We start from the raw sequence: 15,306 nt of genomic DNA, 5'->3' as shown, positions 1-15,306 counted from the left end.
CTCCTAATGCTCCCCAAAATTACTAAGTAATCAACTCAAGTGTCTCTATCTATTCTAACGGAGAGGACGCCAGCCACGTCCTCTCCCTATCAATCTCAATGCACGTGTGAAAATGGCGGCGACGCGCGGCTCCTTATATAGAATCCGAGTCTCGCGATAGAATACGATCCTCGCGAGAATCCGACAGCGGGATGATGACGTTCGGGCGCGCTCGGGTTAGCCGAGCAAGGCGGGAAGATCCGAGTCTGCCTCGGACCCGTGTAAAAAGGCTGAAGTTCGGGGGGGTTCGGATTCCGAGGAACCGAACCCGCTCATCTCTATGTAATACATGAGGGTCCTGGTTTGAAGGTACAAGGGCGTAAATTGCAGACGATGGAAGGCAGTCGCCTCCGGGCATCAGCCCTGAAGGGAGCACACGGACCTCCTCCTGCTTGGGTGGTGGAATATGGAGGGGGAGGATGAATGATCTGCAGGACGCAGGTATAGTTACTAGATTCGGGTGATTGTGGTAATCTCACACCAGGGTTATGTGAGCTTTGTATAATTACTCTTGTTCTATTTTAAGTAAAAATGATATGAAAAAAGAAGTACATGCGTTGGCCGGGAATCAAACCCGGGTCAACTGCTTGGAAGGCAGCTATGCTCACCACTATGCCACCAACGCTGTGTGTCACTGCTGCTTATATTCTGAGTATTTATTCCTATAGATATGAATGGGAGCCAATAATGAGTGTGTGTGAGAGACGCAGATCTTGGTGAGGGTGAGTTGGGAGATACTGGCCCTTTCTGGGTGCTCTGCAGTGTGGTGGCCGGCCTGCATTGCGCACTTTTTGAGAGGAGTGCATTCCAGTGCTGTATTCTGTCCTTACATTGAAACTAGACTACCTTTACCAAGATGGCCACCTCAGCCTTTACTGTGCATGCATGACCTTGTGACCCTGCACATTCTTAGTATGTGTGTGAGACTGATGTACTGGCCGGACATGCAGCTCATATGTCATGTATCAGGGTCTTAGCATTACTTTTACCACTATTCCACCCATGTCTGACCTTAGCAGTGCCGTAACTACGTGTGTGCCAGGAGTGCCTGGCACACCGCGCCGTCACCCTGAGGGCGCAACGGCCCCCATTCCCTAAAGTCAGCAGCTTGTAATGAGTTAAATTGACTCATTACAAGTCGCCTGTGCCAGAGGAGGAGAGGAGCAGCGGAAAAGGAAGAGGAGTGAGGGGGAGGATGGAGGGAGCCGCAGCAGCGCTATGTAATTGGTGGCAGTGCTGCTGCAGCTGTCCCTCTCCTTCCACATAGGCTGGCCGCCGCTGCTGTGAATGCTAGGTTGCGCTTCCCTCATCCCGGCATTCACAGCGGCGGCCAGCCTATGTGGAAGGAGAGGGATAGCTGCATGCGTCGCCGCCAGCAATTACACTGCGCTGCTGCGGCTCCCTCCTCCCCATCCCTCCTCCTTCTCCACTGCCCCCCGGAGCTGCCAGCACCGAGGAGCCTGACTGCCTGATCCAGCGGAGAGATGGTAAGTATCATTTACTCATTTTTCTCTCCATTGCTCGCTTCCACCCCACCATGGGTTTTCCTGTAATGTTTTCCTCCACTGATTGCACACCTTTCCATTGTGCCCTACATGCAGGGTACATCATACTACTACATAAGCATCAGTCTTCCCATATATGAACTTGGCCCTTGTATGGCTCACCTCCCACAGTGTAACCTTCAAAGTGCGCCCAACATGGCTGCCCCATATGGTACACTTGTGGATGGGATGAAAAATACATGGACCTTGTGGTTTTGTTGGAACCCTACTCTAAACTGTAGGACTCTGAAATCACCCCCATTTTGTGTCATCTCTTCTAGGGGTAGACTATTCCACCCTGGGTAATCCTACGCTTAGCGCCCAAGATGGCTGCCGCACTTGGTACCTGTGAGGGTGGAATACACAACCCTTGGAAGTTATTACCCAAAATGCCTGCACCAATCCTGCGTTATACTTTCTGTGGGCTTAAGGTTTTTCTTTTATGTCTGTGTTGCTTGTCTATTGTTGATTACTCAAATCATCTGTATCATGTGCATTGTTTTTGATGTCTGTAAAGCGCCTTGAGTCCTGTTGGAGAAAGAGCGCTATATAAATAAAATTATTATTATTATTATTATTTATTCTATCTGTCTGTCTATCTATTTATTGGTCTGTCTACCTAATGTGTAAAAGGGGACACTGTCTGCCGTAATGTGTAAAAGGGGGACTGTCTGCTGTAATGTCTAGAAAGGGGACACTGTCTGCTGTAATGTGTAAAAAGGGGGATGCTGTCTGCCGTAATGTGTAAAAAAAAAGGGACGCTGTCTGCCGTAATGTGTAAAAGGGGACGCTGTCTGCCGTAATGTGCAAAAAGGGGGACGCTGTCTGCCATAATGTGTAAAAAATGGGACGCTGTCTGCCGTAATGTGTAAAAAGGGGACGCTGTCTGCCGTAATGTGTAAAAAATGGGACGCTGTCTGCCGTAATGTGTAAAAAATGGGGACGCTGTCTGCCGTAATGTGTAAAAGGGGCTTTACCTGGTGTAGTGGCGCTACTGTGCAGCGTGAATAATGGAGACTACTATAATATGTAATATGAATTGGTATTATTTTGTGGCCACACCCAAGCCATGCCCCTATATTTTTGTGCACGCCTATGGCGCGCACTGCCCCTATTTTCCATAAAGGTGGGGGCGCCGATGCCCTATCTTGCACACAGCGCTAAAATGTCTAGTTACGGCAATGGAACCCAGATTTAGAACACGTTTCCAAACTGGGTCAGACCGGGACTGGCCCCTTCCACCATGGCTCAGACCCAGATTATTCCCGGGACGGAGCCGTTTACACTGCACACAGGTGCAGTAGCCCTCAGAGTGTCAGCTGCAGTGAGACCCCAGCTCTGCCCTCTGACATCACTTGCCCCGCCCCGGATAGTGTCATGCAAGAGGCAGCCAGCAGCGTTGCCATCTTCCCCATGCTGTAAACGGGAGCTGGGTTGGATGACCCGTCTTACACTGCCCCTTATTTTACCAGGTGCTTCCCAGGACCAACTTGCAAGCTAGCCCGGCAGGATTACTGAGTCACTGGACCCATATTACCCCTTTTCTACTGAGCCGCAGCCCTGATTATCAGGGTAATAATCTGGGTATTAGCGGCAGTGGAAAAGGGGTATTATTACCATACCCAGTACTCTCATTCCGAGTTGACCGCTTGCTGGCTAGTTTTAGCAGCCATGCAAACGCTATGCCACTGCCCACTGGGAGTGTGTTTTAGCTTAGCAGAAGTGCGAACGCATGTGCAGCCGAGCTCTGCAAAAAGTTTGTGCAGTTTCTGAGTAACTCTGAACCTACTCAGCGCTTGTGATCACTTCAGCCTATTCCGGTCCGGATTTGACATCATACACCCGCCCAGCGAACGCCCAGCCACACCTGCGTTTTTTCAAACACTCCTTGAAAACGGTCAGTTGACACCCAGAAACGCCCCCTTTCTATCAATCTTCTCAATCACTGCTCTATTCTGACTCCGCGCTGTACGGTATCCTCTGTGCACCTGTGATTCCCAGACTGCAGCTACTAATTGCACAAGTGTTACTAGTTGCTGGTTATTACACTCCTATGTCTACTGCAGTGATCGGGTTATTCTGACCTGCTATTAACCCTGAACCTCCTGCTGTAGACTATGGTCTCTGACATGTTTATTAAACACCCAGCATGCTGGCTGTGGCCATCTTGAACTTTGTCTTATGATTAATTCAGCAAGTAGATATCTCAGGCGATAGCAGGTAAAAATACATATCTGCCTCCTGCTGCGCCTCCTGCTAGACATTCCTATCCTGGGCCCTCCCTGCAGTCCTTTCATGTAGTCAGATTCAGAGGCAAAGCCAGTAGTGCCTCCAATGCTGCTAGAGGAACTTGCGGTAAATCCCGTAAACCAGAGGCTGCTGGAACTTCAGACCAGGCCTCTGGATCCTCTTCCACGAAGCCCTCCGCATGATGGTTGGCCCCAGCAGCAAGGCGACTTTCAGGTAGATGATTGCCTTCAACACTTCTCCCACATAAAGCAACAGCAGACCTTGGGATCTTTGGGTGAGGGTTCTCATATCCCAAGGATACCGGCTGGAATTTCAGGAACTACCTCCTCTCAGATTCTTTAAGTCAGGCTTACCAGCTTCACCTGTTGCAAGAGTTACCTTGCAAGAGGCCATTCTAAAACTACTTTCAACGGGAGTTATTGTCCCAGTACCTCCTCTGTTACACACAAAGGGATTTTGCTCAAGTTGTCCTGAAGCCGGACAGCTCTGTTAGGCCGATCCTGAACCTCAAATCCCTGTACCCTTATCTTCGGGTGTTCAAATTCAAGATGGAATCTCTAAGAGCGCTGATATCAGGTCTGGAGGAGGGGGAGTTTCTAGTATCCATGGATATCAAGGATGCATACCTGCATATCCCAACATGGCCCCCTCATCAAGCGTTCCTCCGGTTCGCTGTACTGGACCAACATTTCCAGTTTCAGACCTTACCCTGTGGTCTCGCCATGGCTCCAAGGGTATTCACGAAAGTCATGGCAGAGATGATGCTGCAATTACGCATGATAGGTGTCAACATAGTCCTGTACTTGGATGATCTCCTGATGAAGTCAAGGGCCCTCATTCCGAGTTGTTCGCTTGCTAGCTGCTTTTGGCAGCATTGCTCACGCTAAGCCGCCGCCTACTGGGAGTGTATCTTAGCTTTGCAGAATTGCGAACGAAAGATTCGCATAATTGCGAATAGAAATTTCTTTGCAGTTTCTGAGTAGCTCGGGACTTACTCTGCCACTGTGATCAGTTCAGTCAGTTTCGTTCCTGGTTTGACGTCACAAACACACCCAGCGTTCGCCCAGACACTCCCCCGTTTCTCCAGCCACTCCCGCGTTTTTCCCAGAAACGGCAGCGTTTTTCCGCACACACCCATAAAACGGCCAGTTTCCGCCCAGAAACACCCACTTCCTGTCAATCACACTCCGATCACCAGAACGATGAAAAATCCTCGTTATGCCGTAAGTAAAATACCTAGCTTTTGTGTAAAATAACTAAGCGCATGCGCTCTGCGAACCTTGCGCATGCGCAGTAAGCGACTAATCGCAATATAGCGAAACTCGGCAACGAGCGAACAACTCGGAATGAGGGCCAATGTCCAGGGAACAGCTGCTGCACATCATCGACTTGACCACTTGTCTGCTTACGGATCACAGATGGATCCTAAATTTCCAGAAATCACACCTGGAATCATCTCAGATAATTCAGTTCCTGGGGATGATCCTGGATACGGTGTCTCAGAAGGTGTACCTTCCAATGGACAAGGCCTGGACTATTCAGTCTATGGTCCGCTCAGTGCAAAAACCACGCAAGATCTCATTTCATCTTTGCATTTGCATGCTAGGCAAGATGGTAGCCTCCTACGAGGCAATTCGGTATGGCAGGTTCCATGCACGGCTTTTCCAACTGGATCTGTTGGACAAGTGGTCAGGATCTCACCTGCACATGCACCACAGTATAACTCTGTCACCGAAAGCAAGGATCGCCCTGTTGTGGTGGCTACAAGTCTCCCATCTAGTGGAGGGTCAGAGTTTCAATAGCCAGTCTTGGACTCTGCTAACAATGGATGCCAGTCTCCGGGGTTGGGGTGCTGTTACCCAAGGGGCCCAGTTCCAGGGGAAGTGGTCATCAGGAATCTGCACTTCCCATCAACATCCTGGAACTCAGGGAAATTTACAACGCTCTCCTGCAGGCCTCATATCTCCTTCGTAATCAGGCCATCCAGGTGCAGTCGGACTATGCCACAGCAGTGGCGTACATCAACAGACAAGGAGGAACAAGAAGCAGGGCCGCAATGCGAGAGGTGTCAGGGATACTCCTCTGGGCAGAAACCAATGCCTGGGCCATCTCAGCCATATTCATTCTGGGTGTGGACAACTGGGAAGCAGACTTCCTAAGCAAGCATGACCTCCGTCCGGGGAAATGTCGCCTACACCCTCAAGTATTTCAACAACTGATTCACCGTTGGGTTTGTTCACAAATAGACCTGATGGCTTCTCGTCTCAACTCAATGCTGAGTCGTTACTGTTCCAGAACGAGGGACCCGCAGGCGATCGCGGTGAACACTCTGATGACACAGTGGACTTACCAGTTCATGTACCCATTTCCTTTAATTCCTCTCATTCCAAGAGTTCTAAAAAGACTCAAAAAGGAAAGAGTTCAGGCAATTCTAATTGCCCCAGATTGGCCTCGACGGGCCTGGTATGCAGACCTCCTGACCTTGTCTCTGGAGGAACCCTGGCCTCTGCCGCCACTCAAAGACCTTCTTCAACAAGGACCGTTTGTCTATTCAGACTTACAGTGGCTACGTTTGACAGCTTGGAAGTTGAGAGGGAGATTTTAACTAAAAAGGGTCTCCCATCCAAGGTTATTTCAACTATGGTCCAGGCCCGTAAGGTAGTCACATCCACACATTACCACCGTATTACCCTTGGTGCGAGGGTAGAAAATATTCCCCTGTGGAATTTCGACTGGGACGTTTTCTACTTTTCCTGCAAACAGGAGTTGATAAGGGCCTGCGATTAGGCTCCATCAAAATTCAGATTTCGTCTCTCTCTATCTTCTTCCAGAAACATCTAGTGGTGCTACCAGAAGTACAGACTTTCTTACAGGGTGTTCTTCACATTCAGCCACCCTTTGTCCCTCCAACGGCTCTGTGGGATATCAATGTGGTCTTGACCTTTCTCCAGTCATACTGGTTTGAACCCATGCATAGGGTAGACTTGAAATATCTGACGTGGAAGACTGTCATGTTGCTGGCCTTAGCCTCTGCAAGACGGGTGTTGGAATTGGGGGCCTTATCCTATAAGAGCCTGTACTTGCTATTTCATGCGGATAGGGCAGCTCTCTGGACTCGCCCACAGTTTTTGCCAAAAGCGGTGTCGGCATTTCACGTAAAACAACCTATTGTGGTACCAGTGTTATCCGACACGTCTGTTGCTCCAGAGTCCTGGATGTTGTGAGGGCTTTGAAGATTTACGTAAAAAGGACAGGAAGTCTGACTCGCTTTTTGTCCTTTATGATGCTACCAAATTTGGTCACCCTGCTTCTAGACAGTCCATTGCTCGTTGACTCAGATTGACTATTCAACAAGCCTATACTTCATTCAGCAGCTCTGCCGCTGTTGAGTTCTATTCAGGCCCACTCCACAAGGTCGGTGGGTTCTTCCCGGCTGTCCGGGGTGTCTCGGCCTTACAGTTGTGCCGGGCAGCTACTTGGTCTAATTCTAACAAGTTCATAAAGTTCTACAGGTTCAGCACCTTGGCCCAAGATGACCTTCACTTTGGTCAGGTGGTTTGCAGTGGTCTCGACACTCTCCCACCCGTTCTGGGAGTTTTGAGATGTCCCCATGGTAACTACATTTCCCAGTATCCACTAGGACATTAGAGAAAATAGGAATTTAATACCTACCAGTAATTCCTTTCCTTGTAGTCCGTAGTGGATACTGGGCGCCCGCCTCAGTGCTTCGTATTCCTGCTTACTTGGTTGTAAGTGTTCTTGGTTGGGTCTGCTGTTGCTTTCCCTGTTCCATGTTTGGTTAGCGTTGCTATCCTTCTTGTAGTTAGCATTGCTTTCCTCTGTTCTGATTAGCTCTGTTATCTTGTTATCGTTGTGTGTTGGTTCGTTGCCTCAATGCTATTTTGTGTTATATCCTTCTCTCAAAGTATGTCCGTCTCCTTGGGCACAGTTTTCCTAGACTGAGTCTACTAGAAGGGGCATAGAGGGAAGGAGCCAGCACACACTAATGCTTCTTAAAGTGCCAGGCTCCAGTGGACTCGATCTATACCCCATGGTAACTACATTTCCCAGTATCCACAACTATGAGAAAATGAATTACCGCTAGGTATTAAATTCCTATTTTTCCATCTTTCAAAAAAATATAATTTGAATTTTCATTGAATCTGCACCTGGAAGTCTCAGACACCAGACCAGGCCTCCCGTGCAATATGTCGGTGTGACTCAGTGATGTTGTCTCTTCTTTCTGCTGCCGTCCTCTTTGTCCTAACAGTCAGTCTACCCCTCCGTCCCATCTAGAAGTCTTGCAGCAGTGGAGTCTGAACAACGCTTTGCATCACACATACATGTATCCGGGCTGCAGCCTAGCCATCCAGGAGCGGGTTAGATCTATTCATTTTTCCAAAAGTTACTTGTGAGATCATTTAATGGAAGAGGCTTTGTAACGTATGCTAAAATATTGTCTAGAGCGCCATGATGCCTTGTGCCAGCCGTGGGTCTACAAAGAGTGAAACATCTGATATAATAGTGCTGGTGTATGCCAAGTCATGCCGGGGCCAAAAGGTTTTGTATCTTTGAAAGCTGAAGATAACACATGCTCAAGTTCAGTAGTAACTAATTTTGGGTAACCTCAAATAAACTTTCTTTTTATATATATATATATATATATATATATACACACACACACACACACACACACACACACACACACACACACACACACACACAATATATAGCAAGACGCAATGTATGCGGCACTCACAGCTTGATATAAAAGAAGGCAAAGACTCTCAAACTGGTCTCAACGTTGCAATTCACATACTTGAATTTTCGTCAGGAGATACAAATTAAAAACAAACTGGCTTACCTTATAACCCGACATCACAGTGCATGTGCGCGCTTCCCGCTCGCGTTCCCCGGCGTCCGTGCTGTGCTCTGTCACGCTCACTGTGTCGTCAGCCGGGGCCGCTGCCAGGTTGCTAAGTGATATGTAAATAAATGCAATTATGCACTACCTCATGTTGACAGAACACAAATATCAATAATAACTGACCTCATAATGTTGAAGAGCATACAGTATATATATTTGTTAAATGAATACATTCAGATTCAGCTGCTCATTGAGCCCATGAGGTTGGATCGTGTTAAGATTATAATCCACCAGGCTTCTTTCTGTAGTAAACGTTTAGCCCTATCGCCCCCTCGTATATATTGTCCACAACACAATCAATGATCTTATATCGAATGGTACTCAGACCATGTTTGTGGTCCCTAAAATGTTTGGCGACAGGCTGATCTGAAGTTGTGTGTGTGTGTGTGTATATATATTTCTCTTACGTCCTAGAGGATGCTGGGGACTCCAAAAGGACCATAGGTTATAGAAAGGATCCGCAGGAGACATGGGCACACTGTAAGACTTTGAATGGGTGTGAACTGTCTCCTTCCTCTATGCCCCTCCTCCAGACCTCAGTTGGATTCTGTGCCCAGAGAGACTGGACACACACTAGGGGAGCTCTCCTGAGTTTCTCTGTAAAGACTTTATGTTAGGTTTTTTATTTTCAGGGAGACCTGCTGGCTACAGGCTCCCTGCAGCGTGGGAGTGAGGGGAGAGAAGTCAGACCTACTTCTTCTTAGTTTAGGGCTCTGCTTCTTAGCCTACTGGACACCATTAGCTCAAGAGGGTTTGATCACTTGGTGTGCCTAGCTGCTTGTACCCGAGCTGCGCCGTCAACCCCCTCACAGAAGCCAGAAGAAAGAAGCCGGGTGAGTATATAGAAGAACCGAAGACTTCAGTGACGGCAGAAGACTTCAGTAACGAGGTACAGCACAGCGGTCGCGCTGCGCTCCATGCTCCCACACATACTTCCAACGGCACTTACAGGGTGCAGGGCGCAGGGGAGGGCGCCCCGGGCAGCATGTTACTGAGGTAAAGGCTGGCTGAAAGAGATATATTATAAGTGCCTAGGCACTAAATATAGCCCCCGCCAGTATAAAGATTGAAATTTGAGCGGGACTACAGCGCGCCGAGGTGGGGGCGTGGCTTAGCCCTCACAGCTTACCAGCGCCAATTTCTCTCTTCACAGACTGCAGAGACGCTGGCCCGGACCTTCACTCTCCTGATCAAGTAACAGGGAGCAGTAATTTGGTGCTATTATAGTTCAAGTTCAATTTATTGTCATCAAACAATTTGGCAGACGAAATTACAATAGTACATAGCATCAAGTAGCAGGCGACATCATCAAAACTAACAAAACATACAGTCATACATTTAACATGCGTACTGCAGATGGAATAAAACTAATTCCTAAAACAACTGGTTCAGGTTAACAAAGCACGAAACCTCTTTCGGGATGGAAGTTTGACAAAGAACTCACTAAAAGGATGCTCGCTTTCCAGCTATAACAGCGCAGACATCTGATATTCCTTCTCAGTACTGAAATAGGCGCTGGGGTGTGGGCTGGTAAACTCCCTCTGTGTTTCTCTAACAGGCTTCCCTGTGGGTGTGCGTGTCAGTACGGTGTGTCGACATGTCTGAGGCTGAGTGCTCCTCTCCGGAGGAAGTTGCTGGGGGGTGCAGAGAAGGATTTGGGAGTGACTCTGTCGGCACCACCGACTGCTGATTGGGTGAAAATGTTGAGTACATTGAATGCAAATGTGGCGTTATTGACTAAAAGGCTGGATAAATCTGATTCTCAGACACAAACGTGGAGAAAATCAGGGTCACAAAAGCGTTCATTTACCCAAATAGCGGATACGGATACTGACACGGACTCTGATTCCAGTGTCGACTATAGTGAGGCCAGTTTACATACAAAATTGGTAAAGAGTATTCAGTACGTGATTGTGGTTATTAAAGATGTTTTACATATTTCTGAAGTACCTGCTGTTCCAGATACACGGGTTTGTTTGTATAAGGGAAAGAAGCCTGAGGTGACGTTTCCCCCCTCTCATGAACTGAATGCTCTTTGTGAAAAGCCTTGGGAAACTCCTGATAAAAGGTGGCAGATTCCCAAGAGAATTTTTATGGCATATCCTTTCCCCTCTGACGACAGGGAGTAGTGGGAGTCATCTCCCAATGTGGACAAGGCTCTATCACGGCTGTCCAAGAAGGTGGCGTTTCTGTCTCCCGACACTGCTACCCTTAAGGACCCTGCGGATTGTAAGCAGGAAACAACATTAAAGGCCATTTATGTCACTACGGGTGCACTGCTCAGACCTGCCGTGGCGTCGGCATGGGTGAGTAGTGCTATTGCTAAGTTGGCGGATAATTTGGCATCTGACATGGATACCCTGGATAGGGATAACATTATTTTGACTCTCGGTTATATCAGGGATGCTGCAGCTTACCTAAAGGATGCGGCTAGGGATATTGGCCTCTTGGAATCAAGGGCCAATGCCATGGCAGTCTCAGCCAGGAAAGCGCTGTGGATTCATCAATGGAATGCTGATGCCGACTCCACGAAAGCTATGGAAGCTCTCCCATATACAGGTAGTGTCTTGTTTGGTGATGGCCTTGCTGACCTGGTGTCTACCGCTACAGCGGTTAAGTCATCCTTTCTTCCTTATGTTCCGGTACAACAGAAAAAGGCACCCCATTATCAGATGCAGTCCTTTCGGCCTAATAAATACAAAAAAGGAAGAGGGTCGTCCTTCCTTGCCTCTAAAGGTAGAGGAAGGGGAAAAAGGTCGCCTGCAGTGCCAGGCTCCCAGGACCAGAAGTCCTCCCCGGCCTCTGCCAAGTCCACCGCATGATGCTGGGGCTCCCCTACGGGAGTCCGTACCGGTGGGGGTGCATCTCCGACTCTTCAGTCAGGTCTGGTTTCACTCAGGCCTAGATCCTTGGGTGTTAGACATAGGGTCCCAAGGGTACAAACTGGAGTTTCAGGAGGTGCCCCCCCTCACCGATTTTTCAAATCAGCCTTGCCAGTTTCTATCCCAGAAAGGGAAGTAGTTAGTGCTGCGATACAAAAGCTGTGTCAACAGAGTGTCATTGTCCCGGTACCCCCGTCTCAACGGGGAGAAGGGTTTTATTCGAGCCTCTTTGTCGTACCAAAGCCGGACGGCTCAGTCAGACCGATCCTGAACCTAAAATCCCTCAATCTGTATTTGAAAACTTTCAAGTTCAAGATGGAATCTCTTCGAGCAGTGATCTCCAGTCTAGAAGGGGGGGATTTTATGGCGTCAGTCGACATAAAAGATGCCTACTTACATGTCCCAATATATCCTCCACATCAAGCTTTCCTGAGGTTTGCGGTCCAGGATTGTCATTACCAATTTCAGACGTTGCCGTTTGGTCTTTCCACAGCCCCGAGGGTCTTCACCAAAGTAATAGCGGAAATGATGGTACTCCTACGCAAGCAGGGTGTCACCATTATCCCGTACTTGGACGATCTCCTGATAAAGGCGAGATCAAAGGAGCAGTTGCTAAGAAATGTGGAACTCTCCCTGACGGTTCTGCAACATCATGGTTGGATTCTAAATTTGCCAAAGTCACAGTTGATTCCGACAACTCGGCTGCCTTTCTTGGGCATGATCCTGGACACGGAACTGCAGAGAGTGTTTCTTCCAGCGGAAAAAGCTCTGGAAATCCAATTCATGGTCAAGGAGATTCTGAAACCGGCAAGAGTGTCGATTCATCAATGCACTCGTGTGCTGGGGAAGATGGTTGCAGCTTACGAAGCCATTCCGTTTGGTAGGTTTCATGCCCGGGTGTTTCAGTGGGACCTGTTGGACAAATGGTCCGGGTCTCACCTGCATATGCACCGGAAAATAAGTCTATCTTCCAGGACCAGAATATCTCTCCTGTGGTGGCTTCAAAGTTCTCACCTCTTAGAGGGACGCAGGTTCGGGATCCAGGATTGGGTCCTGCTGACCACGGATGCAAGTCTCCGAGGCTGGAGAGCAGTCACACAAGGAAGAAGTTTCCAGGGAAAATGGTCAAGCCAGGAAACTTGTCTCCACATAAACGTTCTGGAATTAAGAGCCATTTACAACGGCCTTCTGCAAGCGGAACACTTTCTTCGAGGTCTACCTGTCCTGATTCAGTCGGACAACGTAACAGCAGTGGCGTACGTAAACCGCCAGGGTGGAACAAAGAGCAGAGCGGCGATGGCGGAGGCCACAAGAGTTATCTGCTGGGCAGAAAAGCACGTGAGCGCTCTGTCAGCAGTCTTCCTTCCGGGCGTGGACAACTGGAAAGCAGACTTCCTCAGCAGGCACGATCTCCATCCAGGAGAGTGGGGTCTTCATCAAGAGGTCTTTGCAGAAGTGACAAGTCGTCGGGGAATTCCTCAAATAAACATGATGGCGTCTCGCCTCAACAAGAAGCTTCCGAGGTATTGTTCCAGGTCAAGGGACCCTCAAGCCAGTGCAGAGGACGCCCTGGTAACTCCGTAGGTGTTTCAGTTGGTATATGTGTTCCCTCCACTTCCTCTCATTCCAAAAGTGTTGAGGATCATAAGACGAACAAGGGTTCCGGCAGTACTCGTCGTTCCAGATTGGCCACAGAGCGCCTGGTAATCCGGATCTTCAGAAATTGCTCATAGAAGATCCTTGGCCTCTTCCTCTCAGAGAGGATCTGTTACTGCAGGGGCCATGCATATTTCAAGACTTACCGTGGCTGCGTTTGACGGCGTGGAGGTTGAACGCCAAATCCTAGCTCGAAAGAGTATTCCCGGGGAAGTCATCCCCACTCACCTTAAGGCTAGAAAGGACGTCACGGCGAAGCATTATCACTGTATTTGGAGAAAATATATGTCTTGGTGTGAAGCCAAGAAAGCTCCTACGGAAGAGTTTCAGCTGGGGCGTTTCCTCCATTTTCTGCAGGCAGGCGTGGATGCAGGCCTAAAATTGGGTTCCATAAAAGTGCAGATTTCGGCTTTATCTATTTTCTTTCAATAAGAATTGGCCGCCCTTCCATCAGGATCCTGATGAAGGGGCTACACGCCCCGAAACGTTGATGATGTAACCATGCAGTTTGTTCACTAAAGAATTTCTGTTATTCACCAAGTCTCTGAGTGCCGCCTTTTCTGTGGGATATGAATAGAGGTGAAACCTCATAGGATGGCACCTGAGCCAGAAAGCCCACGGAGGCCTTCCGAGTGCCGGCCACTTCATGGACATTTATATATATATATATATATATTCTCACCATCCTGACCTGCGATAATAATGTTTTTGTCTTCTTACATATTCCAACATTTTTGACTATTTCAAACCATTAGATATTAAAAAACAGCATGAGATGTGTTTGGTTATTTCCATGGAACGGTCTTTATTCCTATGCAACCAGTCAGTAGCCTAAACCCTTCGATAGCTCAGCTGGTAGAGCGGAGGACTGTAGTGGGAATGACGCAGAGATCCTTAGGTCGCTGGTTCAATTCCGGCTCGAAGGAGTTGCTTTTGTTTGACTATTTGCTGAGATGTTAATATCTGAGATATTAATGACCCACAAATACAGATGGTTCACCTTGTTTTTCCTTTTGCACTTAACATAGGAAATCCTTTTCTGTGCCGGGGCATGTTAATCACGTTGTCCATTGCTGAGCTTCTATTAGTGTAATTACGGTTTATCTCATTACATGTGAGCATAGGACAGGGATGGCTGACACAGGTCCTGACTCCTGAGGTAGGATATGGCTTCCATAGCTCCAGTGGTCTGTCTGCTGGGGGGAGAGGAGACCGGCTGTGGTCACCCGGCAGGTAAAGGGTTACCAGGTCACATGTGACTCACTCCTGGTGTCTGGGAGCATTGCAGGTAGGTGAGAGATCTGTGATCGGAGGGCAGGTAAAGGGTTATTAGGTCACATGTGACTCACTCCTGATGTCTGGGAGCATTGCAGGTAGGTGAGAGATCTATGATCCGCTGTCACCATGTGACCATCAGACCACACTACAATGGTGCCAGCAGCCGTGCGTCTCTAATCATTGGAGCTAAGTGCCGTATTGCTCTGTTATAATGGAGATGAGTTACATGGCAGTAATTGCTGCAGTCCCCCCTCCCCCGCCCTCTGGCTTATTTACTGCTGTGCCTGAGATTCGGGTGATTGTGGTTATCACACACCAGGGATGTGTGAGCTTTGTATAATTACTCTTGTTTTATTAAAAATAAAAATTATATGAAAAAATAGTACCTGCGTTGGCCGGGAATCGAACCCGGGTCAACTGCTTGGAAGGCAGCTATGCTCACCACTATACCACCAACGCTGTGTCTCAGTGCTGCTTATATTCTGAGTATTTATTCCTATAGATATGAATGGGAGCCAATCTGAATACAGATGCAGCGGGAGGGAGTCACGGCAGCTCTCAAGCCGCTACCCGACGCCGGATGTGCCGCTGGCGGGAACACGGGCCGCGGCTGGAACACATAGAAAGATGAGAGAGAGATGAGCCGGCAGCGTGCTTTCCTGCATGCACTGACCATGAGGTACTAGCACCCTCCCCCGGCTGCTGCTTTTATCCCGCCGTGGCGTTATAC

The 15,306-nt window shown here is 48.5% G+C and overlaps 3 non-coding genes across 3 annotated transcripts; 1 reads left to right on the top strand and 2 right to left on the bottom strand.

Annotated features, from left to right (window-relative positions):
- Window positions 1–592: 592 nt before the first annotated feature.
- TRNAG-UCC (transfer RNA glycine (anticodon UCC)) lies at window positions 593–664 on the bottom strand. Its single transcript has one exon. It is a non-coding gene; the product is annotated as a tRNA-Gly (tRNA).
- A 13,471-nt stretch (window positions 665–14,135) lies between these two features.
- Window positions 14,136–14,224, top strand: TRNAY-GUA (transfer RNA tyrosine (anticodon GUA)). The gene is given in 2 exon segments: window positions 14,136–14,172; window positions 14,189–14,224. It is a non-coding gene; the product is annotated as a tRNA-Tyr (tRNA).
- A 739-nt stretch (window positions 14,225–14,963) lies between these two features.
- On the bottom strand, window positions 14,964–15,035 carry TRNAG-UCC (transfer RNA glycine (anticodon UCC)). Its single transcript has one exon. It is a non-coding gene; the product is annotated as a tRNA-Gly (tRNA).
- Between the last annotated feature and the right edge of the window lie 271 nt (window positions 15,036–15,306).

This window comes from Pseudophryne corroboree, chromosome 4, assembly GCF_028390025.1.
Source record: "Pseudophryne corroboree isolate aPseCor3 chromosome 4, aPseCor3.hap2, whole genome shotgun sequence".
Taxonomy (NCBI): Eukaryota; Metazoa; Chordata; class Amphibia; order Anura; family Myobatrachidae; genus Pseudophryne; species Pseudophryne corroboree.
This window is presented reverse-complemented; position numbering and strand designations above follow the sequence as displayed.